The 25,362-nt window shown below is 43.1% G+C and overlaps 1 long non-coding RNA gene across 2 annotated transcripts in view; it reads left to right on the top strand.

Moving 5' to 3' along the window:
• The window catches only part of LOC128327030 (uncharacterized), a 41,419-nt gene that overhangs the window by 13,814 nt on the left and 2,243 nt on the right, over positions 1-25,362 (top strand). The window contains exons 1-2 of one of the 2 annotated variants that reach the window (XR_008308413.1): positions 1,883-1,975; positions 24,925-25,135. This is a non-coding gene — a long non-coding RNA (uncharacterized LOC128327030). Of the gene's footprint in view, positions 1-1,882; positions 1,976-24,924; positions 25,136-25,362 lie in introns of those variants that run through there. The other variant, XR_008308412.1, reaches the window with a different exon arrangement.

Genomic DNA, 25,362 nt, shown 5'->3' with positions numbered 1-25,362 from the left:
TACGCACGTTCCCTGAACAGGGGTGGGATGAGTGACTGGTGCTAATGGTAGCCAGAGACCCTTCTGTTTGTATATGATATTAGGCCAATTGAGAAAATCACCTCCAAACATTTATCACCACAAAGTCCCTTAGGAACCCAGGAAGACCACTGGTCCATCTAGATGAGTATTGTCTGCACTGAGTGGCAGCAGCTTTCCAAGGTTTGAGATAGGAGTCTTTCTTTCACAGCCTACATGGAGATACTGGAGATAACTGATGCAGGAGATTGAACCTGGAATCTTCTGCATGTAAAGCAGAGGCTGGTATGACTGAGCTACCACCTCCAGAGAAGAAGCTGCCTTATACTGAGTCAAACTATTCATCCACCTAGCTCACTATTGTCTACTCTGACTTGTAGCAGTTGTGCAGGTTTTCAAACAGGAGTTTTTCAGCCCTACCTGGAGACATCAGAGATCAAACCTGGGATTCTTTGCAGGCAAAGCAGATGCTCTACCACCAGATGCCCCCATCCCTTAATACAGGCCTGCACTATATGTGACAAATGAAGTACACGAGATATATTTTGTGTACTGTCAGTTGTATGGCTACATCCCAGCTTTTCTGGAATTGTAAAAACAGCAAAGATATTTGAGATCCCAAAATATCTGAGTCTCCAGCAGTCACCATACATGGCTGGAGGTCTTTCCTTGGGACACAAGTTGTACTGACCAGCCTTGACACATCACAAGAAGGGTTATGTAAATACGCTAAATGAATACACTCCATAAAGCTTAGGCAACCCTCCTCCAGGCTTCAGTAGACCATCCAGGTGGCTTGTCCTAGGTGTTAGAATGTTTGTCTACAAACAGCTGAATAAAATATGTTGAGTTAATGAAATAAGAGCTTGTATAATCTGGAATGCTAACCTATTATATTAAGGTTAAAATACACATGCCAGGCAATAAGTGAAAACATAAGTAAGTGTGAAAAGGTATTTTGTGTTTTTTCCTGCAACCTCCTGCACATTATAAAGCAAACAAATCTGTTCTAATCTGTTCTGTGTATTTTTTTTTAATGTATCGTTCTACAGTTCATCTCAACCTGGATTTACTCCAAACATTATTTTTCTTACATAATTTAGAATTCAACTGTTATATTATCCAGGTGAAATGGATCAGTCTCTTTAAAAAAAAATAAAAATCAAAGTTTAAAAAAACACCACCACCAAATACTAAGTAGAAATAACACATTCCATGTTGCAGCAGTAACATAGGAACAAAGTAAGTGGTCTTACACGGAGTCAGCCACTTGGTCCATCTAGCTCAGTATTGTCTACACAGACTGGAAAGTCAGGGGGATAAAAAAAGAGGCTCAACATGATATAGTCAAAAGCAAGGGGAATTCATTAAATGCCAAATTAATGCCAAGAGATAGGATAACTTAAAAGCTGAAAGTCCCCATGAAGTCCTCCTGACTGTCACTAATCAAACTAAATGGGAATAGCATTCAGCTTGCCAGCACCAGGTAGGTTTGGACAGACTCTCCTGATTCTGTTCTGTATCTCTTCTACTGATGGACTGTGCTATACTGTATGTCCTGCTCCTCTTCCATCTATGCTTTGAGCAGGCGCGTAACAACGATCGGGCAAGGGGAGACAGTTGTCTGGGGGCCCCACTGCCTGGAGGGGCACCCCAGGGGCACCTCATGTGACTCCCCATTGCCCCCTGCCCAGCCCCAAGGCCCCTCAGCCACTTGCCCTCTTCGCCGTCTCTCCTGCTTGTTCTGCTGGCCCGCAATGGAAGCAGCAGGCAAGCTGCCAAGAGCTCCTTTTCTCCCGCCTCTCAGCTGATCGGCGGGTGGGCGGGGCTTCCACGGAGGCCTCCGTGTAGGCCGCAGTGAAGCCTGAACTCGAGTAGGGCCCAAGCCAGCCAGGAAGGAGGAGGCAGCCAGAGAGGCCTTCACTGTTCTCTGCAGCAGAAGACCCCCTGCTGCCAGGTAGAGTGTGAACTCCTTTTTGTGGTTACCTTCCCCGCCCGGATATATAGGGATCTGCTTGCCATAGGGCTTTGATATGGGGGCGGGGAGGGACTGAGAAGTCTCTGAATATTTATTTTTAAACAGCTTGGAAAATTTGCTGGCTTAAAAAAAACTATCTAAAAAGTCCTATAAGTGGCTTGTTTCATGGCAGAAAATTACAACAACTTCTGGAAGAAACAGTATTATATTTATTTTATTCATTCATTCATATATTTATAAATGCACTTATGTTCAAGTTGTTTTGCAACCCAGAAGGTCTGAGTAAGAACTGTGAAGCATGTCTTCTGCTTTTATTTTATTTTATTTTTCTTGTGTGTGAACTGCTTCCCAATTACTTGCAGGGACTTCAGGGTAAATCTGGCCAACATGTGAATGCAGCACCTCTATTCCAGAGGAGATGTGTGTTAAAGGGCTTTAAAAGCCTCCTATGAAAAACCTCCTGGAATCGAACTTGACTGAATTTGTTCAGAATTCTGAGAAAACAAACATAGGCTCACCCTGCATGGTTGAAAGTCTCCTTGGCTAATCTGCAGTGAGGGGGCCATTTTAATCATTCATCTTTCTAGTGTGTTCTAGGCATTAAAAGTAATACAAATGTATAGTACTCAATGTATATCACTATATATTGTGATGTGTGTGTGTATTCAGTGAAATGTATTTGCAGGCAGCATACTTATTTTGGAATAGCAGACTTAAATCCTTGGGGGCCTGGGGTGTGTGGAGGCCCTGGACTTTGAGTGGGGGGGGCCCATTTTAAAATCTTGTCTCTGGGCCCACTCCAACCTTGCTACGCCCCTGGCTTTGAGAATTTGTTTTCTGTGTGGGGAGAAAGAAAGCTCAGTCTGAGTAGAAGAAACAGTAGTAGAATACAGAAAGCAAACAGCCCGAGTAACCCTGTGCTTGTGCAATGAATTAAGTTGTGTTAGTGCAAGAAGATCACATAACTGCACTAGCTCATGGGGGGTTTCAGAATTGCTCCCTTGCACAATTGCACAAAACAGTTGCCTGTAGAACATTGGAGGCATAAGAGCAACTGGCCCTATCCAACCCCAGCACAGCTTCCCTCCAGTGGCTGTTGCTGGTGTCTTTCTTATGTTTCTTTTTTTAGACTGTGAGCCCTTTGGGGACAGGCAGCCCTTTAATTAATTAATTAATTTCTGTATGTAAACCGCTTTGGGAACTTTGGTTGGAAAGCGGTATATAAATACTCATCGTATTTGTCGTATTCATATGCCAAAGGTTGTGCAACTTGTTATGGAAACGTAAATGTGTCTGTGCTAATACAACACTAGTCCGGAACAAAAGCTCCGGCTTTAGCGCAACTGGCTAGTGCCTGTCTCATTGCACAGCTTCTTTGCATAAGTGCAGCTCTAATCAGGATGTCAGCCAGTGAGGGGAGGGATGGCATGGTAGCCAAGTGAAAACTGGGGTTTAAAAAAAGATCCCAGCATTCAGTGCTCTAGGGTTGTCCTCTAGTCTCCTGTTCAGAGGACACATGGTGGGGGGATGGGATTGTGTGGCCTGGCAACAACCCCTCATCTCCATGCATTGGACGCTGATGGAAAGGGCTGTACAAACATAGAGCTTCTTCACGTTAAGAATCTAGGTATGGACATTGGGAGATGTGGCCAGAATGCAGGGTCTCATTTCTTCCTTGCAGAATAGGAACATAGGAAGCGGCCTTATACTGAGTCAGACCATTGGTCCATCTAGCTCAGTACTGTCTACACAGACTGGCAGTGGCTTCTCCAAGGTTGCAGGCAGGAGTCTTTCCCAGCCCTATCGGGTTTGAGCGATAGAACCTCCTTTCGAGGTCCCAGAAAGAAACCTTCAAGGTAACAGGACAGAACGGGTGCCCTCATACTAGGGAATTGGAACATTCCCCTTCTTGTAATCAGGTTAGTAAACCTGTATGTCATTTATGCAATGCTCCTGCATAGGAATAGGGAGGGAAGACGCGACCAAGAGGTTCACACAGATGAGACAGTAAATCTCTTCTGGAAAAGTTTGTATGGTTATGTGCAAAAAGACAAGAGTATCTCTTCTAAACAGCAATGGGACAAATTGTGGAAATGGACGTCAGACGTAACCCCCCAATTACCTGATGTGCCTTGAAATCCCCCACCCCCGAGTTACAGTACTACCTGCATATACTTCATAACCTTGTGGCTTTCCAAATTCTTGTGTGTAAATCTTTGTAGATATATCATGTACAAACAACCACTTTGTATATAATTGTGCTTTGGCAACATACTGTATGCTTTGGTAGTTTGTTGGTTCAATTAAAAAAATCTTGTCCTATTAAAAAAAAAGAAGAATCTTGTCCTATCCTGGAGATGGCAAGGAGGGAAGTTGGAACCTTCTGCATGCAAGCAGGCAGATGCTCTTCCCAGAGCGGCCCCATCCCTTGTCGGGAATATCTTAAAGTGCTCACGCATGTATGTATGTATGTATTAGATTTATATACTGCCCTTCCAAAATGGCTCAGGGTGGTTCACCGCATGATAAAAACAATTAAAACAAATGAACAATTAAAGTCAAACTATTAAAACACAATAAAACCAATAAAACAGCTAAAAGCCCTGAAAATCAGGGCAACAATTTAAAACAATTAAAAACAGTTAATCATTTAAAACCCTGGAAGGCCAGGCCAAATAGGTAGGTTTTAAGGGCTCTCCTGAAGGACAGCAATGATCTCAAATTACGAATTTCTGCCGGGAGTGCATTCCACAGCCCAGGATCAGCTACAGAGAAGGCCCGCCTCTGCGTCGCCATCCGACAAACCGGTGGCAACTGGAGATGGACCTCCTCAGATGATCTTAACGTGCGGTGGGGATCATGTAAAAGAAGGCGCTTTCTTAGATAACTTGGACCTAAGCTGTTCGGGGCTTAAAGGCATTGGAGATCATGACTGCATATGGCTATATTTATTTATTGCTAAAAATGATGCCTTTCCTTTCCTTTCTTCCTGAGGACTTAAGGTAGATTAAAACTATAATTGAAAATATTATTGAACAATAAAAAGGGGAGAGGATCCATAAATAGCACCAGAGCATGAGAAGTGCAATATGATAAAAGCTGCCAAGATTAAAAGACTGTTCAAAATCATAGAAACATATCAAATCATTTAAGAGAATGTCTTCTTCACCATGAGCCCCAGCACCTGTTAAGATCATCTGGTTAGGTTTGGCTGTGGTTGCTGCCAACTCGTTTGGCGGCTACTCAGGAACGGGCCTTCTCTGTTGCTGCCCCGGACTTTGGAATGTTCTCCCTGTTGAAATAAGAGCCTCCCCATCTCTGGCAACTTTTGAAAGACACATTTATTCACCCATATGTTTAATTAGATTTATGGTTTTAAATTTTTAATGTTGGTTTTATGATTTTAATGTTTAAATGACTTTAATTGTTTAATTGATTTAATTTTGATTTTAATTGTTTTGTTTTTATTTTGATTTAAACCACCCTGAGCCATTTTTGGAAGGTTAGTATATAAATCAAAGCAATCAATCAACAATAAATAAATAAATGCAGCTGGAAAGGGCCTGCTGAAAGAGGAGGGTCTTCTGTCTTTAGTCAAGTTAGGAGGGGAGCAGGCCAATCCAGGAAGGGCTTTCCGCACAACTGGGGTCATCCCAGAAAGGCCCTTTCACATGTCACTCCTGAACAGTCCTAAGAAGTCATCAGGACACACAGGAAAGCCTGTCTAAAATATCTTATAGTGTGAATTTATGCACATTGGCTTTTGTGCAGACCTGATGGAACTTAGGTGCATGGAGAAATGGGGCCAGCAGGAATGCTTGCCACCTCCCAGGTATAAATAAGAACATTTGGACCGTGATTTTGTTTACCCATAAGAAATTCTTTGAAAGGGATCTGAGCCAATAACTGTTTTTCTTCATGGCTCTTGTCTTTGATTTTATATGGCAGCATACATAGTCAGATTAACTATACTTTTAAAAGCCTGCCACACTAAGTGGGGCGGGGGGGGGATGAAAAAGCTTCAGTATTTGGCCAGTGATTACAGAGTGGTCCCCACCCCCCGACATTCACATTTATGCATATGAACTTCTTGTATGTTTTCACATAATAAACAGATCTGGAGTTTTATTTGGAATGAATTCCAGAATGGTTTTTGCAACTGACCTTTTGTTTGATATAAAATTTGATCCAATTTTTTTTCAGCTTAACAAATGGCAGAACTCCACATGTGTAAGCAGCTTTAAGATGAATGAATGGGCATGAAGTATGAGTCAGTGGACAATTTGGCCGAAATTTATAGCAGCATCAGTAGCCAATTTTAAACTTTTGAGCCTTAGCAGGTGTTGGTATAACAGACAGGAAAACAGGTTGGGATAATATCAGAATAGAAAAATGGGCCTGTTCCTTTCTTGTCAAGTAAATCAAGCATTACAAGAGAAAAACAAGTTATAAAACTACATGAAAATAGCATGAGGATTCAAATAATATAAATCAAGAATACTGCCCTTCATTTCCAACACAAAGTGGACTCTTGAAGCTGCTGCTGTTTCCAAAGATTCCCCTTTTCAACTGGCAAGCTCAAATATACTTTTTGAAATATTAACTGGGCTTTGAAACATTTTAAAAAAAAATAACCTTCTGCATTGTGGCTGGGAATTATGACAACAAGTATGAGAACTCCTGGCCTAGGGAATATCTGTGTTACAAATTGTATTGGTTTTCTACCAACTTAACTATGATGCTTTTCCTCTTAAAAAATAGTTTCAGAGGCTAAAGCATCCCTGGAATTATAGTTTGTTGAGGTGTTAAGAATTTTCCATGAAAGTTCCCTAGTCCTCTGTTGCACAGCTATAGCTGAAGGCATCCTAAAGGTCCCGGAAAGAGAATTCTGTAACCGGCAAAAGTGGCAAGAAACCCTTTTGCTACACAGCTCCCGTCTCCACTTGCATCGCCATAATTTTCATAAAGCCACTGTAGGTCCATTGCTTTGGCTTTTAAACTTTTATCAGGGCAAACAATCAATAAAATGAGCCCTTTCTCATGATTGGTGAGAAAGGGCTACAGGGTCAGTGGGGAGGATGCCCTAAAAAGCTTACTTCCCTGCAGGTGATCCATTCCTGTTTGTTGGGCTGGCAGATCGCCTGCCCAGACAATTGCTGCCTACTGCCAGTAGCTCAGAGGGGGGTGCTGGGACACATTGCCCTGTGTCACCCCACCCCCCAAACTCCTATGATGCACCATGCAATTGCATGGTGCATTATGGGAATCTCCCTCCCCTCCCCAAAGCTGGCCGGAAGCCCCACAGTCTGCCAGCCCTGGCTGCAAGCATCTGGGGGTGGCAGACGATCAGAAAAACGTTAATAGAGCACTCACTCTCTTAACCCCATTTTAGAGGGTGGCTCTGGAGGTGGGTTTGCTGCCAACGCACCACCAAGATCGGGCATAACCCCGGCGGTTCTCATGCACAGGCAAAACCAGGCTTGGCTTCTTTAGCCAGTTTTGCCTCCACATGAGAACAGCCTCAATCTTTTACATAACACAGAGTTTACAAATTACACGGATTACAATAATTATAACTCCATTTTGACATGTAAGAAATTGACACTAACTTATTTTCAATTTTGACTGGAGGACCCTTAATATACTTTAATTTTTCTTTCCTAGATAACACATTCATTTCTACATTAGAAAACAAAGGTACAGAAAGAAGGAATTTAAACCCACTTGGTTAATTTGACCCACCAGACACCTATTTTCTTTCCATTGATGGGTGGAGGGATATCATTCATCCATCTCCACCAGTGTACCCATCTGTAATAAAGCATGCTTTCTTTTTCAAACTCTGCCAACTCTCTGACCTTCTTATATATAAACATTACTGAGCTCTTAGTAACAAACTTTTCCTTTTCACTATTTATTCCCCCCTTCCTTTTCTTTAGACCTCTGAAAAAATATATAGCCTGTAGTACAAAAAGGTTTATCTTTGTAATCACAGGCTAAGGTCTCTTCCATCTGCTGTCATTCCCCTTCCTATGCTTAGGGCCCTGGTTTGGAGTCCTATCTTCTTTCTGTTCTGTCATATTTCCTCATCAGTTTGGCTTGTAGCTTTGTATACTTACTGCCTTTAATCAAATAGTGCCAATTTGCTTCCTCTTTAAAGTCAGGGCAATTGGAGTATCTTCTGATTCTAAAGAAAAAGCCAGAGCTCTCTGTTCTCATATCTGAGAGCCTGCTGTAAAAATTGGTTTCTAATAATAAAAGTATCCAAGGTCAACTGTGCCTTTTCCATTCTTGGGCTGGTAAGAAATGCATGGTTTGTGCAGGAAACAACGACTTGGTACACAGATCAATATACATTTACCTTTGTGGTGAATTAAAAAAATGTGTACACTATTCAAAAGAGATACACTGCAAAATATAGAGTTAATAAAATGATATTTCTCAGGTAATGTTCAGCTGTACCTACAAATATTTTTGCCAGTAGGAACCAATAGGAGGATCAGGCTATTTAAACAGAATAATTGATGGTGGTCATGAAAACAAGGGTCCCATTTAGTTGTTTACAGTTCACTTCACATATCCAGGCCAATTTTAATCAATAAGAATAATGAGATCAATTAAAATTCAGTGTGAGTACACTTTATTTCCCAGTAATATACTTTATAGAGTAAGAGCTATTTGGATTACAAATGACTATTACATAAGATAAATAAAGCAAAAGGTAAACATGATCTGAGGGTAGGGAAGTTCCTTGGAGACAAGAAGGTTAGCTGAAGGGCCATTGGTGGCCCAGAGGGAAGAATGGATGGAATTTCTCAGCAACAAGTTGCCCAGTCTTGGTCTGTTTGAGGGGAAGAAGGACTCCGGAGGTCAATTTGGAAAATAATGCTGAGCTCCCTAATCTGAAGTTTGGTGGATCCACAAGTATTTTGCTGGCATTAGGCCTCATGTTAGGAGTTCTTATGTTAGGACACTAACTTAGGAGGTAAACAGTATAAGGCTGTTCCCATGACCGGCTAACCTGGCTTGGGGAAGCCCAGCCTTCTCAGGGCATGAGAAGCGGCGTGATCCTTGCATATCCCTCCACTGCCTAATCCTCTAAACCAATCCAGCTGCTAGCTCATGTTAAGGGTTTGCTCTCACCTTAACCCAGATGCCGGGTATTGTGTGCCTACTCGGACTGAGTTCAGCCCGAAGAGACACAGAGACAGGTGCATAGAGCACTTGTCTGATGTGGGAATCCCTCAATACTACACATGTGCTAATATCTTCTTAGATATGAATATGGATTCATTCACACAATCTTTCTCCCATTTCCTATGATGGAGGACGTAAATGAATCAGAGCATCTCTAGGGAGCAAACACCTCATGTGCATTATGTGTGATGGAGGAAGGTAGCAAGAGTCCAGCCAAGTCTTCATCCATCACATGAGGACGCATGCTACTGGCCAGTATCTGAACCACACCCCTGATTGTGGCTCATCACAATCACATTGCTTTCCATATGTATATTCCATATTCTGTTAAATGCAACACAAGCGTTAGCTCCATTACTAACCAAAGCTTTAGCAACAGCTATTCTTTTCCTTTTTCTCCCCTATATCATTAAAGCACATTGCACAGATGGTTTCCAATATCTAATTAATAAAACATGACAGGGTGTGAATTAGCATGTAATCATTCATGTTTATGTGCACTGTTCAGGTCATTAAATGCCTGCTTCTAAATCAAGATATTTGAAAATGTTTTTTCTGGGGTCTCCTGCTTAAAAATTCTGACTGCCTACTTGGGATTTAATCTAATCTGGCAGAATCGGTGAAGACGCTTCTCTTGACTTTAATTTTATTGAGGGGGTTGAATGTATAAGGCCCTTTAGGTATGTGTAAGGGCATGACCCTATTCTACTTCTAGAAAATTAATCAAAATTCTTAAAGTCCTGTGATTGGCATCACTCATATATTTCTTGAATTATGGTTGTGACCTGTCTGACCATAAATGTCCCAACTGAAACTGTAAATGGATCCTTTTCAGAAGCACGGACGCAATACAATTGTGTGTTATGTATGATGTTGGCATCCCTTAATCTGCAAGGCTAGCTGGGAGTTTTTAATTGTTCCACCAAAAGATTTAATAGTCCTTATATAACTTGGTTCTTTAATCACTCCAGGGTACTTACAATGACTTGTAAGTGCATTTCTGTTCTATCTGATAAAACAGAGTGATAATACCGCAATGGACCAAATCATTCACAGACAGTGTTTATTTACACTGTACACATCTAATGATTTGGTACCAGTTCCACTGTCATGGCTTGCCCCAAAGAATCTTGAGAATTGTACTTTGGTGAAAGTGCTGGGAATATTCTGTAGGAAATGCATAGCAGCCCTCATAGTGCTACTTTTTGCAGAGTTCCCTGAGAAGTAGAAATGTTCAGTCCGTGTCTGTGGTATAGAAATACTGGCTCACATACTGCATAGGGTAACGGTTTCTTAAAATCTTGAGAGAGGGATGGCAAAGCTCTTTTAGGAGGGCATTCTAGAGTTGAAGGGCCGTAGCCAAAAGTCCCTGCCTCTGCTCCCCACCAGGGGTGGCATTAGGGGGTGATAGCACTTACATTTATATACCGCTCTACAGCCAGAGCTCTCTAAGCGGTTTACAATGATGTAGCATATTGCCCCCAACATTCTGGGTACTCATTTTACCGACCTCGGAAGGATGGAAGGCTGAGTCAACCTTGAGCCCCTGGTCAGGATCGAACTTGTAACCTTCTGGTTACAGGGCGGCAGTTTTACCACTGCGCCACCAGGGGCTCTTATGATCCATGTGGCACATGCCACCAATGAATGGCTCAGAGCCCTGAATCTCTTCAGCCATCTATTTCTTCAATGGGGTGGTCAGTCGTCTCTGCTGCTGCTCCTCCAGTAGCAATGATCACTTCTTGTGACTCTACACACGATCAACGTGTGGAGCCTAAATGGGTTTGGCGGGTAGAGCGGGCATAGCCCACTCTCCCCGCAGACAAGCAGGGAGCTCGACCTGGGCAGCCGGATCAGCCACTCACATGGTTACTGACTGTGTCATGGAGCCGGTAGGGGCTGCGGGGATTGGGGGCCACCCAACCCCCAGAAGTGCCATGATGCCCTGCATGAGTGTGTGGGGCATCTCGGGGAGACCCCCAACGCCGGGAGGCTTTTTGTAGGCTCCCAGTTGGCGGTCTACTCATGTGTTGCCACAGTGCGGAGCCCCACATGATCAACTAAACGGGGTTAGTGGAGTGCCGCTCCGCTAACCTGGTTTAAGGGGAGGGGTATTTTGTGAGGTTTGCTGCCAGGAGCTGCACAGCTCCCATTGTAGCACACACCCTCCCCAAAGTTGGCTGGGCTCCCTTAGTCCACTTTTGGGAGGTCGTGAGAATAGCCTCCTTGTCTCTTGTCTCCTCCCTAAAAGGTGCTATGCTGTGGGCAAAACAGATGATTTAGACCCAGTACAGCACTTGTATCCTCCAGCTTCCCTTTGGGGAGAAGGAAGACATAATTATTCTTGTTAGGGGACAAGACTGAGCTTTTTTAATCAAAAAGGGGGCTGTAAGACAATGTCCTAGATCTTTTGAGTATGAAGCAATGCACTGGTTCCCACCAACTGGATCTCAGTGAATGGTGGGGCTGTGACCAGGGCTGGGTTTTGATTCATATGGGTAGATGATGTTGATTAGACACCCTTGCCCCGTGTAGGGATTTAAAGGTCATAACTTGCACTTTGAATCTAGCGTGGAAGCAAATTGGTAACCAGTTCAGTTGCCACAGCATGGGTATAATATTTTGCCGTGACTAGTGTTACCAAGAGACACTAGTGCCCACAAGCATCCTTGTGGCAGAATTCTAGACCAACTGGAGCTTCCATTTTAATGGACAGCCCCACATAGACTACATTTGCAATAATCCAATCTAGATATGACCAATACACGAATGACTATGGTCAGATAAGACGTCATCAAGCAGGATCTATCTATCTATCTATCTATCTATCTATCTATCTATCTATCTATCTATCTATCTATCTATCTGATTTATATACCACCCTTCCAAAATGGCTCAGGGTGGTTTGCAATTAAAACAAACCACTAAAACAATAAAGAACTAAAAACAAATTAAAAACAATATAACAACAATTAACAATTTAAAAACATTTTAAAACAACAATTAAACAATTACAGTCATTAAAAGCCCCAAAATCAGGTTAGAATATTAAAACAGATTAAAAAACCCTGGAAAGCCAGGCCAAACAAATACGTTTTAAGGGCTCTCCTGAAGGCTAATAGAGAATTCAAATTGCGGATTTCCGCAAGGAGTGCATTCCACAGCCCCGGAGCAGCCATAGAGAAGGCCCGCCTCTGAGTCGCCACCAGACGAGCTGGTGGTAACTGGAGACAAACCTCCTCATATGACCTTAATGTGCGGTGGGGATCACGCAGAAGAAGGCACTCTCTAAGGTAACTCGGGCCTAAGCCGTTCAGGGCTTTAAAGGTAATAACCAGCACTTTGTATTTTGCCCGGGAACATATTGGCAGCCAGTGTAGCTGTTTCAAAACAGGCGTAATATGGTCTCTCCGGGTTGCCCCACAGACCAACCTGGCTGCTGCATTCTGAACTAATTGAAGTTTCTGAACTACATACAAAGGCAGCCCCACGTAGAGCGCATTGCAATAGTCAAGCCGGGAGCTTACCAGCTGGTGCACCACTGTTTTGAGGTCATCCTCCTCAAGGAATGGGCCCAGCTGTCGAATCAGCCGAAGCTGATAGAAAGCACTCCTGGCCATGGCCTCCACCTGAGATACCAGGGTGAAACTTGGGTCCAGGAGTACTCCCAAGCTGTGCACCTGCTCCTTCTGGGGGAGTGTAACCCCATCCAGCACAGGGAGATCTAACTCACCCCTCAGATTCTGAGCCCCCACATTGAGCACCTCCACCTTGCTTGGATTCAGCTTCAATTTGTTCTCCCTCATCCAGCCCATTACTGCCTGTAGGCAGGCATTTAGAGAATGAGTGCCATTTCCTGAAGATAGTAGCCACCGTAAAATAGTGCCCCTGACTCCCAACCCAAACAGATGACCCAGAAAGATACCATGGTTAATAGTATCAAATGGTATCAAATGCCTCTGAGAAGTCTGGGAGAATCAACAGGGTTCACACTCCCCTCATCTATCTTTCAGTATAGGTCATCCATCTGGGCAATCAAGGCAGCTTCTGTCCCATAATTGGGCTGGAAGCCAGACTCTAAGGAATGTCCAGTTTCATCCAGGCCTGCCTGGAACTGAGATACCACCATGCACTCTAATACTATGCCAGAAACAAGGTCAGAAATTATCAGAGGATGTTGGGTCCAATGAGGGCTTTTAAAGGAGGGGCCTAATTATTGCCTCATTCAATGGTGGACACAGCACCAATCCCTCCCTGGATGGTGGCCACTGTAAAAAAAGTGCCCCTGACTCCCAAACCAGATTACCCAGAAGAATACTATGGTTAGTGTGTCCTAGCTGGATCCCTCCACTGCCCCAGTTCATCCCTAGCTGCCATCTTCTGAAATATGTCATCCACCAGAGAGAGCAAGGCAGTTTCTGTCCCATACTCAAGCCAGAAGCTAGTAAGTTAATTATGCATAAGCGTTCTGATTTGCCTCTGATTGGCGGTGTCCTCTATAGATCTCAGAGGTAATACATAGTGGGGAATAAAAAAGGAGTGGTCTGTAAGGCGGGTGACTAACCCATTTTGGGCTTTATGAGTTTATATTTATTGGGAAAACATCTATTGGGTGGTAATTTCATGGAAAAGATAGGAAAACATTCTTTAAAAACTCGTGTATTTGCTTTTTTCTTGTTGCTTTTTATTTCTTAAATGGCCAAATTTCAGTCTAATACGACTAATGAATAGGGACAGCTGGAGTGGGTTTAATGCATATTTTCTAGACTATTTAAGTCACTTTGTTTTGTATAATACACAGGCATAGAAGGATATATTTTAAAATTAATGCAAGATTATCCAGTCAAGTTTTTGAATAAATTAAGTGTAACTATGTTGCCATAAATTATGATGCATTATTTATTTTTACATGTTTGTCAGATTTAATAATGAATAATTTAGTTTTTCTCATATTGTTTGATATTGTTCGCCTTTCATGCACTTTAAATTATGTCCAATCCACAAATGGCAATGATGAAGCAAATTTGTTGTGATCAGTGTTCTCAATACTTTCAAGAAGCACTGGCTTTTCAGTAAATTGAAATTTAAATGTCTAATAAAATTTAGAGTAGGACAAAGCTCCTCCCAGAACACCTCTGTGGTGCCCTTCTCAGGCTGGTCAGTCTGTGGTCACTCCCCAGCCTCTTGTGTTTTTACCGTGTGTGTGTTATTGCCTCACCCTCTTTGATGAGGGCATAAGGCTTTAAAGGCCATTGGCTGAGCAGGAAGGGGGCAGAGCTTGGCAGACCAATTGTGGTGTTCTGTCTTCTCCCCTTCAGCCAGTTGAGCTCCTCTTCTCTCTCACGTAGACACAGAATAAGCTTTGATGTTCATCCTTTTGGGGTCCAAGTAGGAATTTTTGACTTCCCAACAGATCGTTCAAGTTTGGGGAGGTTTTTTCATTACTCAGTGTTGTTTCTTTCCTTTCCTTGGTTAGTTAGCTAATGGGTCGCAACTCATCAGGTGCAGTGCAGGGGGGATTAGTTGGTGAACACGCTTGGGCTTGTTTAGAAAAAGGAGAGCAGTCAATCGATCCTTAAAGACTTCACGGCTCTGGGGACACTCCTGCCTGCTTTGGGGGCTCCACAGACCTCAAAGGCTGAGTGGCTTGGAAGGGCAAAGCCTCTGAAAGTGACTTTACCCGTACAGGGTAGGCTAAGAGGAGCAGGAATCAGCATTGGCCTGATTCAATGCTCCAAGTCAGGATGTGCCACCTGTAAGATTTTGGGGAAGGACGCTGTTGTCTGACCTCAAACCTAGGTTAAGAACACAAGAACAGCCCTGCTGGATCAGGCCTAAGGCCCATCTAATCCAGCATCCTGTTTCGCACAGTGGCCCACCAGATGCCGCAGGAAGCCACAGGCAGGAGTTGAGGGCATGACCTCTCTCCTGCTGTTACGCCCCTGCAACCAGTACTCAGAGGCATCCTGCCTGTTGGGCCTGTACTGCATCAGGGTGAAGTTTTGTTTCAATTCAGGTACCAATTGTTGAATAAAGTTATGCCCCTTTCACTCATTGCAGTAGTCCAGAGTGTTTATTGCATTATTGTTGTATTCTATCTAGTAATTTTTATGTTGTTGTTGAAAAGTTTGTCCCAGTGGGGATCCTGTAGAGAGTGTGGGGGAAGAGTCAAAAAAGGAAAAGTGAGGAGAAGGAGAAGGAGAAAATGGAGTTGTTGCTGAGTACATCGTTAGTTAAATTTATTTAAGTTTTCTTTGTTTGTATGAGGGAAGCACCTATAAAACAATTATCTTTTCAGGTGTAGGGACAATGTTCAAATCCTAGTACAAAACTCACTTTTTAACAAAGCCTTAGGCTTAACTCCTTAATCTGCATCTATAGCTGAAAATAAACCCAAGTATGTGTAAGTACATTTGTCTCTTATTCCCTTTCCTATCTAAATATCTAAACCACCCCGAGATGGAAGTTTGGGATGGTCTACAAATTTGAAAGAAGGAAGGAAGAAAGGAAGGAAGATTAATTCTCTGAGGGCAGGAACATGACTTTCTCATGTGTTCCTCTGTAAGTTTCATGTACTCTACTATAACAAGATTTCCAATAGATGATTGTTGAATAAAACTGGGTGGGGTGGAGTGGGGTGGGGGATACTTTGAATTACAAATCCCCTGTGAAATTTTACTGAGATATTCTGACTGGTCAAAATTATTCTCCCTTCCTTTTCAGAGGATAAGGTACAAGGGGGCTTTTCATATTGCTTCAACATAATGCTCTTCTTTTCTACCATGCTGCTCCTTGCTATTGTGCTGAGGTACAGCAGCAGCACTAGGGAAGAAATGAAAGGGCAGAGAGGGGGCAAAGTGCATTTATGGGTAGACAAACTGTGTACCACATATTAGATCTTTGACCCTCTGGAACTGACCTTGCTGGGACACTATGGTATGCCAGGTCATTTGATGGATCTCATGGAAGGTGAGATGCATCCATGACTTAGCAGGTCCCTGCTGCTTTCTAGGTTCTCCTACAATTTACTCCTGTTGTAAGAAGCCAGTATGCTGATGATTTGGGGAGGAGGTGAGATGGAGTACAGGGTTTTGACTTCATTATTGCTAGCCTGGCATGTAATATGTCATTATCTCTGCCCAGCAGGCGCGTAACAATGATAGGGCAAGGGGAGACAGTTGTCTGGGGGCCCCACTGCCTGGAGGGGCACCCCAGAGGCACCTCATGTGACTCCCCATTGCCCCCTGCCCAGCCCCATAGCCTCTCAGCCACTTGCCCTCTTCGCCGTCTCTCCTGCTTGTTCTGCTGGCCGCAATGGAAGCAGCAGGCAAGCTGCAAAGAGCTCCTTTTCTCCCGCCTCTCAGCTGATCGGCGGGTGGGCGGGGCTTCCACGGAGGCCTCCGTGTAGGCCGCAGTGAAGCCTGAACTCGAGTAGGGCCCAAGCCAGCCAGGAAGGAGGAGGCAGCCAGAGTGTTCTCTGCAGCAGAAGACCCCTTGCTGTCCTGCTTAACCCAGACCAGCATTTGCCAGGTAGAGTGTGAACTCCTTTTTGTGGTTACCTTTCCCGCCCCCCCCCCCGCCCCCATATATAGGGATCTGCTTGCCATGGGGCTTGGATATGGGGGGGGGGAGGGACCGAGAAGTCTCTGAATATTTATTTTGAAACAGCTTGGAAAATTTGCTGACTTAAAAAAACTATCTAAAAAGTCCTATAAGTGGCTTGTTTCATGGCAGAAAATTGCAAAAACTTCTGGAACAGTATTTTATTAATTTTATTTATTCATTCATTCATTTATAAATGCACTTATGTTCAAGTTGTTTTGCAACCCAGAAGGTCTGAGTGAAAACTGTGAAGCATGTCTTGTGCTTTTATTTTATTTTTCTTGTGTGTGAACTGCTCCCCAATAACTTGCAGGGGCTTCAGGGTAAATCTGGCCAACATGTGAATGCAGCACCTCCATTCCAGAGGAGATGTGTCTTAAAGGGCTTTAAAAGCCTCCTGTGAAAAACCTCCTGCAATCAAACTTGACTGAATTTGTTCAGAATTCTGAGAAAACAAACATAGGTTCACCCTGCATGGTTGAAAGTCTCCTTTGCTAATCTGCAGCGAGGGGCCCATTTTAATAATTCATCTTTCTAGTGTGTTCTAGGCATTAAAAGTAATACAAATGTATAGTACTCAATGTATATCACTATATATTGTGACGTGTGTGTGTGTATTCAGTGAAATGTATTTGCAGGCAGCATACTTATTTTGGAATATCAGACTTAAATCCTTGGGGGCCTGGGGTGTGTGGAGGCCCTGGACTTGGGGGGGGGGGCATTTTAAAATCTTGTCTCTGGGCCCACTCCAACCTTGCTACGCCCCTGCTGCCCAGAGTAGGGACTCTGATTCTGAACCTGAGGAGGCTGGACCGGAACTAGACCCAGGCCCTGATACTGGCCCAGAACTTGAAGGAACTCCAGAACTGAAAACCCCAGAAACAGCATCCCCAGAGCCTGAGTCCTGTGAAGAGCCAGCCCCTCCTACCCTTTTATGTTCTCACTAATATTATACAGCAGACTAGGCAGGATCCCTCTGATAGGAGGAGTGCCAGACTCTGGGAAAGAAGGCTGTCACTTTAAGTTTTCTATTTTCCAGGTGGGGTTGCAGAACCCAGAAGGGATCGCTTGAGTGCAGAGGTATTTAAGGACACAGTCTCCCTCTGATTGGTGTCATAGCAACTTGTCCACTGGAGCTATCTGTGTCGTGCTACCTCAGTCTTGACTCACATAATGAGTTCTTATTTGTGGTAGGGCATAATTTTATGCACCCATCACCACAATGGTCCACTCAGTGCATGGGGGAAAGGGAAGTTTATAATTGTCCAAGCTCTTCTGGTGGTGACACGGAAGCGGGCCTTCTCTATGGCTGCTCCAGGGCTGTGGAATGCGCTCCCTGCGGAAATCCACAATTTGAATTCTCTATTAGCCTTCAGGAGAGCCCTTAAAACATATTTGTTTGGCCTGGCTTTCCAGGGTTTTTAAATCTGTTTTAATATTCTAACCTGATTTGGGGGCTTTTAATGACTGTAATTGTTTAATTGTTGTTTTAAAATGTTTTTAAATTGTTGATTGTTGTTATATTGTTTTTAATTTGTTTTTAGCTCTTTATTGTTTTAGTGGTTTGTTTTAATTGTAAACCGCCCTCAGCCATTTTGGGAGGGTGGTATATCAATCAATCAATCAATCAATCAATCAATCAATCAATCAAATAAATAAATAAATAAATAATCAATCAATCAATCAATCAATCAATCAATCTAGTCTTCAATATTTTGAAAGGATGTGTCCTATATTCTGAGCTCCTCATATTAGTCTTCTGGTAGCAAGCATAACTTGTCCCCTTAGCTAAGCAGGGTCTGCCCTGGTTGCATATGAATGGGAAACTAGAAGTGTGAGCACTGTAAGATATACCCCTCAGGGGATGGAGCCACTCTGGGAAGAGCAGAAGGTTTCAAGTTCCCTCCCTGGCTTCTCCAAGATAGGGCTGAGAGAGATTCCTGCATAAAACTTTGGAGAAGCCACTGTTAGTCTGTGAAAACAACACTGAGCTAGATAGACCAATGGTCTGACTCAGTATATGGCAGCTTCCTATGTTCCTATGTTTTGACAGCTTCCATCTGGGGAAGGGGTGGGGGCATTCACTCAAGGAACCCTTTCATTAATGACACACCTGATCAAGTGCGGCTGCCCAACAAGGCATCCTTTCTAAGGTGTTGCATGTGAAGTGTGGGTACTGATTTCCCTGGATGCCTGGACAGTGCCTGTATTATTAAGGTTCCTATGGAAGCTGCTGCTCCAACCAACTTTATATATTGCTTCCCTAAACACTGCACTATATGTATGTGTATCCAAATATTCAGCCTTGGCCCCCCAGCTTGGAGGTTCCCCAGACTGGTACGGTACCATGCATGCCAGAAAAGGAAAGTCTACCATCAACAGGAGAATCCAACGTTTTGGTTGAATGGTAGCTCCTAGAATGCTTAAGTGGTTCTGTTCTATTTTTTGTACCAGTTTGTAGGGCAAGGGGGACCCAGCCCCTTCCCCTGGGATGCAAGCATGCAACCTTAGCCAAGAACCATCCTGGGTTACACCTGGATGATGGTTACAGGGATGGGCTCGAAAGCCCAGTGTGACAACACACGTGCAATAGATGTGCATCTCTTCTCCCAAAGACAGCTCTCTCATGAGACCATAAGGACATGCATGAGGGCCAAAGGGCTGCTGCTTACCAGCCTAGTTGCTGGATCCATGCAAGCCCCAGGGAAGGGTACCCCAGCAACATCCTACCCTGGTGACTGCTGTGAAGAAGCAGTCCCAGTGATCCCTCTTGCAGCCTGGTCAACCCACAACACATATAAATGTTTTCCTTTTGCCCAGTACAGCCATGAGAGCAGCGGATGTCCTGCCCCAGTATGCCCCACGGTAGGAGTATGCATGAAACTGGATTTTCTGGTTCGGTTCGAATCCAAACTGGATTCAAACCGACCTGGTCCAGTTCCAATTCCAGTCGAATTGGACCTGGTCCAGACTGCTGGACCAGACTGGTTCACAGACCGTTTCAGGGTTTACTGGTAAATTGGAATCTGGTGATAATTCCCCTTTACTAGGAAAGGGGCGGGGGGGGGGCTTCCCTAGGCCTAGAGGGGGCAGGAAGGGAGTCAGTAGTACTCACAAAGAGGATCAGCAGTGGAGGGGGTGGGTGGGTGGCAATCAAAAGTGGCATCGGCTTTCCCCCACCCCACCAGCTTTCTCTAGAGTAGCCCAGGCCAGAGAAGGTCTGAACAGACTGGTTCAGGGTTCTACTGGTAAAGGGGACTCTGGTAAGGACTCCCCTTTACTCCTAGGGAATCAAGGAGGCTTCCCTAGGCCTAGAGAGGGCAGGGGGGAATCAGTAATACTCATCAAAAGGATCAGCAGTGCAGGGGGGCAATGGAGGGTGACAGTGGCTCCCCTCATCCCACTGGCCTTCCCTAGCGTAGTCTGAGCCAGAGAAGATCCAAACCAGGCTCCTGCTGGCCCAGGCTACTCTGGGGGGAGTCCAGTGGGGGTAGAGGGGAGCTGCTGCCACCCCCACAGCCACCCCTGCTGCTGGGGCTGCCACTGCCAATCCTTTTGGTGGCACAGAGTGATTTTATTACTAACCAAAGATACTATGAGCCCCACATCAGCAGGGGGCCCTATAGATGGATGGCCTACATCACGAGAATTCGATCTGACAGAGACCCAAATCTCATGGAGCCTCTGGTCCTCTTCAGTAGACTGGTCATCCTCAGTTGGCAAGCCGACACAGGGGCTGCAGTGTGTTGGGACTTCCTGTACTGCTTGGCTCGGGTCTACCATTCCAAGAGCATCCTTTGTTACAGTGGATCAAAAAGGATCCTTTGCCTGCCCTCATATACATACTGCCTCCTAGGAAGTCATTACTTCCTAGGAAGTTATTACTTCCAGGAATAACAGAAAACTTGTTCCCCTCTCCATCCCTGGAACCAGTAACTGTGCTTGTGCGAGACTGTATGGCCGCATGGCCATGACTGTATGATTGTATGGCCCTTGCAAGAGGAGTGGTGCAAGTGGTGTGAGGAATGGGTTTAAATGCCCTTTCCCTGCCAGGGGTGGCTGATTAATGCCGAAAAGGCATGGTTGCACTGGGCATGCCTCCAGCATACTGCTTCTCTGGCCAGCTTACAATAAAATACGATTAGAAAACAAAACAATAAAACTGTAATCAAACAAACTTACAACAAGTTTGGTCTCCAGGTCATCTCGGAGAGACCACATTACTCCCTTGCTGAGGGAGCTACACTGGCTCCCAGTTGGTTTCCAGGCAGAATACAAAGTGCTAGTTATAACTTATAAAGCCCTAAATGGCTTAGGCCCTGGGTATTTAAGAGAATGCCTTCTTCGTTATGTGCCCCACCGCCCATTGAGGTCACTTGAGGAGGTCCGTCTCCAGTTATTGCCAGCTCGTCTGGTGGCCACATGGAGACCATCCTTCTCAATTGCTGCCCCGAGATTGTGGAATGCACTGCCTGCTGAGATGCAATCCTCCCCATCCCTGACTATTTTTAAAAAAACATCTGAAGACCCATCTCTTCACCCAAGCTTTGTCAGCTTTTTAAATTTGTAGTTTTTAATTTTATAACATTTTAAAATTGTTAAACTGTTTTAACCTTTTATATTTGTTTTAGTTGTTTTTACGTTATTGTTAACCGCCCAGAGACAAATGTTTGGGCGATATACAAGTCAAATAAATAAATAAATAAATAAATAAGTTTTAAAAAATGCATTGGTGGTGGGTGGGTGTCTTACCTATTAAATGATCAGTGGGCTCCACTTCTGTATTTAAGTTGGAAATCTGCTGCTTACCAGGCAGTAGAAGCAGTGATGCTTCAAAATGCTACCTTTTAAAAACGCAATTGCCCCACAATGCACTGGGGAAGGAAACAATGTCACAATGTTGTGTCCTTTCCCTGGTACATTATTGTGGCGAAATTTCCACCCCTTAGTTACAGGGAATGGTAATTTCCCCCAGCAATGCACTGGGTTAAAGGATGTAAAGATGTGATCTTGCTTTCTTTTCCCAGAGCACTGAGAGCAATTGCAAGTAAAAAAGGGTGATTTTTAAAATGCTGCTGCTGCCCTGAAAGCAGCAGATTTCAAGTTTAGAAATAAAAGAGGAGCCCACTGATCATCCAACAGTAAAGCTCTCCCCGCACCACTGATACCATTTGATCCAATTCAATCCTATTTTTCATTGCATATGATCCCAATACAATTTTGTATTTTATCCTTTTATCAAAATTGTATGCAGTGAAAAATTGCCCAATACCACATGCATAGTGTCAAGTATGATTATAGTTAAGGATTTGGACACTTGATATGTGTCCATTAAATAACTTTTATATTAGTAGATGTGGAACATATAATCCATTTCTCTATCAATTAACTTCAGCAACATCTCCAATGTATTTTCAGGCAGCTTTCTCCATCACAATTTGTGTCCTTAGGAAAGTGTTTTCCTCCATCACATGTAGTCAAGCAAACAATTACTCTTTCCAAGAAAAACTCATGTCAACCATTTAAGCTTTGGGCTTCAAGCAAACCTTCCCACATGCTAGTCTCTTTAGCAAACAGACAAGCTAAATAAACTAAAGGTCAACACAGTCACACTTTTTTGTGTGTCTCAGCTTTGCCTGTTGGTTTTCTGTTGCCAGCAACAGACGGTAGCAGAAATTACTAGTGCTATTCAAGCTCCAAAACTATAAGTGAATGTTGTCTTGGAGGACAACTTAAATTAGAACGTGTTACTCTTAAAAGTATTAATTTCCTAACACATGCTTTAGTACTGCATTATTCTAGTCTTCCTTCTTAACTGCTTTTGCACTTTGCAAATCATGAAAAATAGGAAGAAATTTGGTAATTGGATAAAAAGGTTCATTCATTCATTCATTCAGATTTCTTTATTGCTTAAAACAATAATTAAAATAAAATTAGGACAGTTCTAAACATAATAATTAGAGCTTTTCATGAAGGAGAATGGAAAAAAGTCTGGACTACTAAATCTTTATTCTGTCTTCACTCAAATAAAGGGAAATTATATGAATATAGTCCATAGACAGTATATGACTCCAGTGAGATTACTGCATATTGCGAAGAACACGTCTGCTAAATGCTGGAACACTGATTGTATGGAGAAGGGGACTTACTACCATTTATGGTGAACTTGTCCAAGAGTTAGGAATGTTTGGAAATTGGTTTTTATAGAGATGGTGAAAATCACTGACCAACAGATTTGGCCAGATCCCCACTTGGCACTGTTTGGTATTTCTTCAGGAGAATTAGAGACTCTAAAATCTAAAGATTTACTGTATGTTGATAGCAGCTAGATTGATCATAGCTAAAAATTAGGAAAAGGGAAAGTTGTCCCTAGAGGATTGGTATAGCAAACCCTGGTATGTTGTAACAGCTGAAAAACTAACTTATTGTTTAAAGATTTGAAAAAGTGTAATTCCATCCCAATCTTTTATTATAATTTGGCAGGATCTATTATTATTTCTGAACTATAAAAACTATGATAAGGAGGGGACAACCCAGTTCATTCAAGTTTGGAAAGATGTAGTTTAAAAATTACCAAGAATGACATTGTACAGTATTATATGTCTAATGTAAGTCATAGGCTTGTACCTCTTTTTTTCTTTGCTTTTCAATAACAGTTTTTATAAATGTATTGGGGGAGAAATGTAACAATTTGATACAACCATCAAATGCCTGAATAAAAAGATGTGTCTTTAAGGCCCTCTTAAAAGCTGACAAAGATGTCAACCCTTCTGGTGAGGAGTGAGTTCCAGAGCTAAGGAGTGGCTGCCAAAAAGCCCCAACCCTGAGTCATTGTCAACTGAACCAGCAGAAGATATATGCGGACCTCCTCTGCAGTTTAAATACTACTTTATGAATTGGTGATAATGTAGTATTTAAACTGTGTCTGAAGAATGGCTGGGACAGTCTGTGTCCCCATATGAATATGCAGAATGAAATGGCACACTGTGAGGGGGAATGGGATAACACACCCATGTCCCTCATTGTGTGTTGGGGAGAGCCAACAGATGGTATTGTCTGAAGTGGCCCACCATAAGTATGAGAAGAGGATATTTATTTGTTTGTTAAAAGCATTTAATATACTGCCCACTCCAAAGGCTCTGGGCGGTGTACAATGACATGTAAATAAGGTAACATTAAAAATTACAATCAAAAATTAAATTAAAAATACAAACTAAAAAAGATAATGGAAAGGAAATAAAGTAAACCACAGGGCAAATGCCTGGCAGAAAAGAAAGATATCCAGTACGGATTTAAAGAGAGAGGGCTAGACAAATCTGAAGGGGGAGAGAATTCCAAAGAAGTGCATGGGGTTACATTCCTTGTGAGCTCCAGAGCTGAGTGGAGGCTTGAATCTGGGTCTCTCTTTTCCTTGTTGTGTAGTGTACTGTCTATCCACTACACTACACTGGTTTTCCAGAAACAAAAATTGTATCCTTTTTTCTTGTTTATTGATAACTATATTGGAAGAAGCCTAGTTTACAACATTGTTCTCAAGCGCAAGCATGTAATGAATGTTAATTTCTTCTGAGGAGGTGGAGGAAATAGCAGAGCAATTTTTCTTTGTATGTTCTGTTGCTTTAAAGAATATCCAAGTATAATTATCTGAAGGGGAAAATACTTGGAAAATAACCGGTAACAATGAAAAAGTTATAGAAATTAAATATGATGCATTACATCTCTCCCCCCCACCCCCATTTCTGCAATAACAGTTAAACTGTTCAAACTTGTCTGTATTTTCAATTTTGAATAATCTGTATGTCTCATCTAATCTGTATGTATCTGTATGTTACCCTCATGAGAGTTAAATACATTCACTTATTGATGTTCCTGCTTATAGCTGAGCAAGAATGAGAGCTAATGTCTCTAAACATTTAGTAGAACTGGGATGATTTTTTAATGTATTTCAAATTTCACATTAGATGTTGCCCTATGGACAAGGTATCATTACTAGACCAGAGTGTTAGTGGTATGTGTGAATACAGAATGCATGTATAGATATGTATACCCACCCAGGGACTGCCCAGGGACTTTTTTGTATGGGACAGTATAAAATGTACTAATAAATTAATATATGCTGCATTCTCCAGGTGTTGGAATTGCTTGCCACTCACTGGTGATGGAAGAGAAACATATTTTCAAACTCAGATGTAAACTGGAATTGCACACAGACAAATGAAGACACAAGGCATAATTAGAAGTAAAAGGCCACAACTTTCCAATAACTAACAACAAGGGATTGGCTCTCCACCTTCTAAAGTGTGGAAACTAGAGACTCGCAACCCAACTTTAATTCAACAGGTGATACACTTTGGCTCAATGCTGCCCCTCTCAGCCAACTTAAGATCAAGGAATCTGCAGAAGGCATTGCCCCCTCATCATTAAAGTGACAAACTTTAACCAGACTCCAGGGATGGCTCACCAATGAGGCAAGGTGAGGCAATGACCCCCAGGTGATGTGGGGCAGAGTGAGATGCCTGCATTCACTGCCCTAGGACATAGACACTGCCTGAGACCATCACTTCACC

The sequence above is a fragment of the Hemicordylus capensis genome, chromosome 5 (assembly GCF_027244095.1).
Source record: "Hemicordylus capensis ecotype Gifberg chromosome 5, rHemCap1.1.pri, whole genome shotgun sequence".
NCBI lineage: Eukaryota > Metazoa > Chordata > Lepidosauria > Squamata > Cordylidae > Hemicordylus > Hemicordylus capensis.
This window is presented reverse-complemented; position numbering and strand designations above follow the sequence as displayed.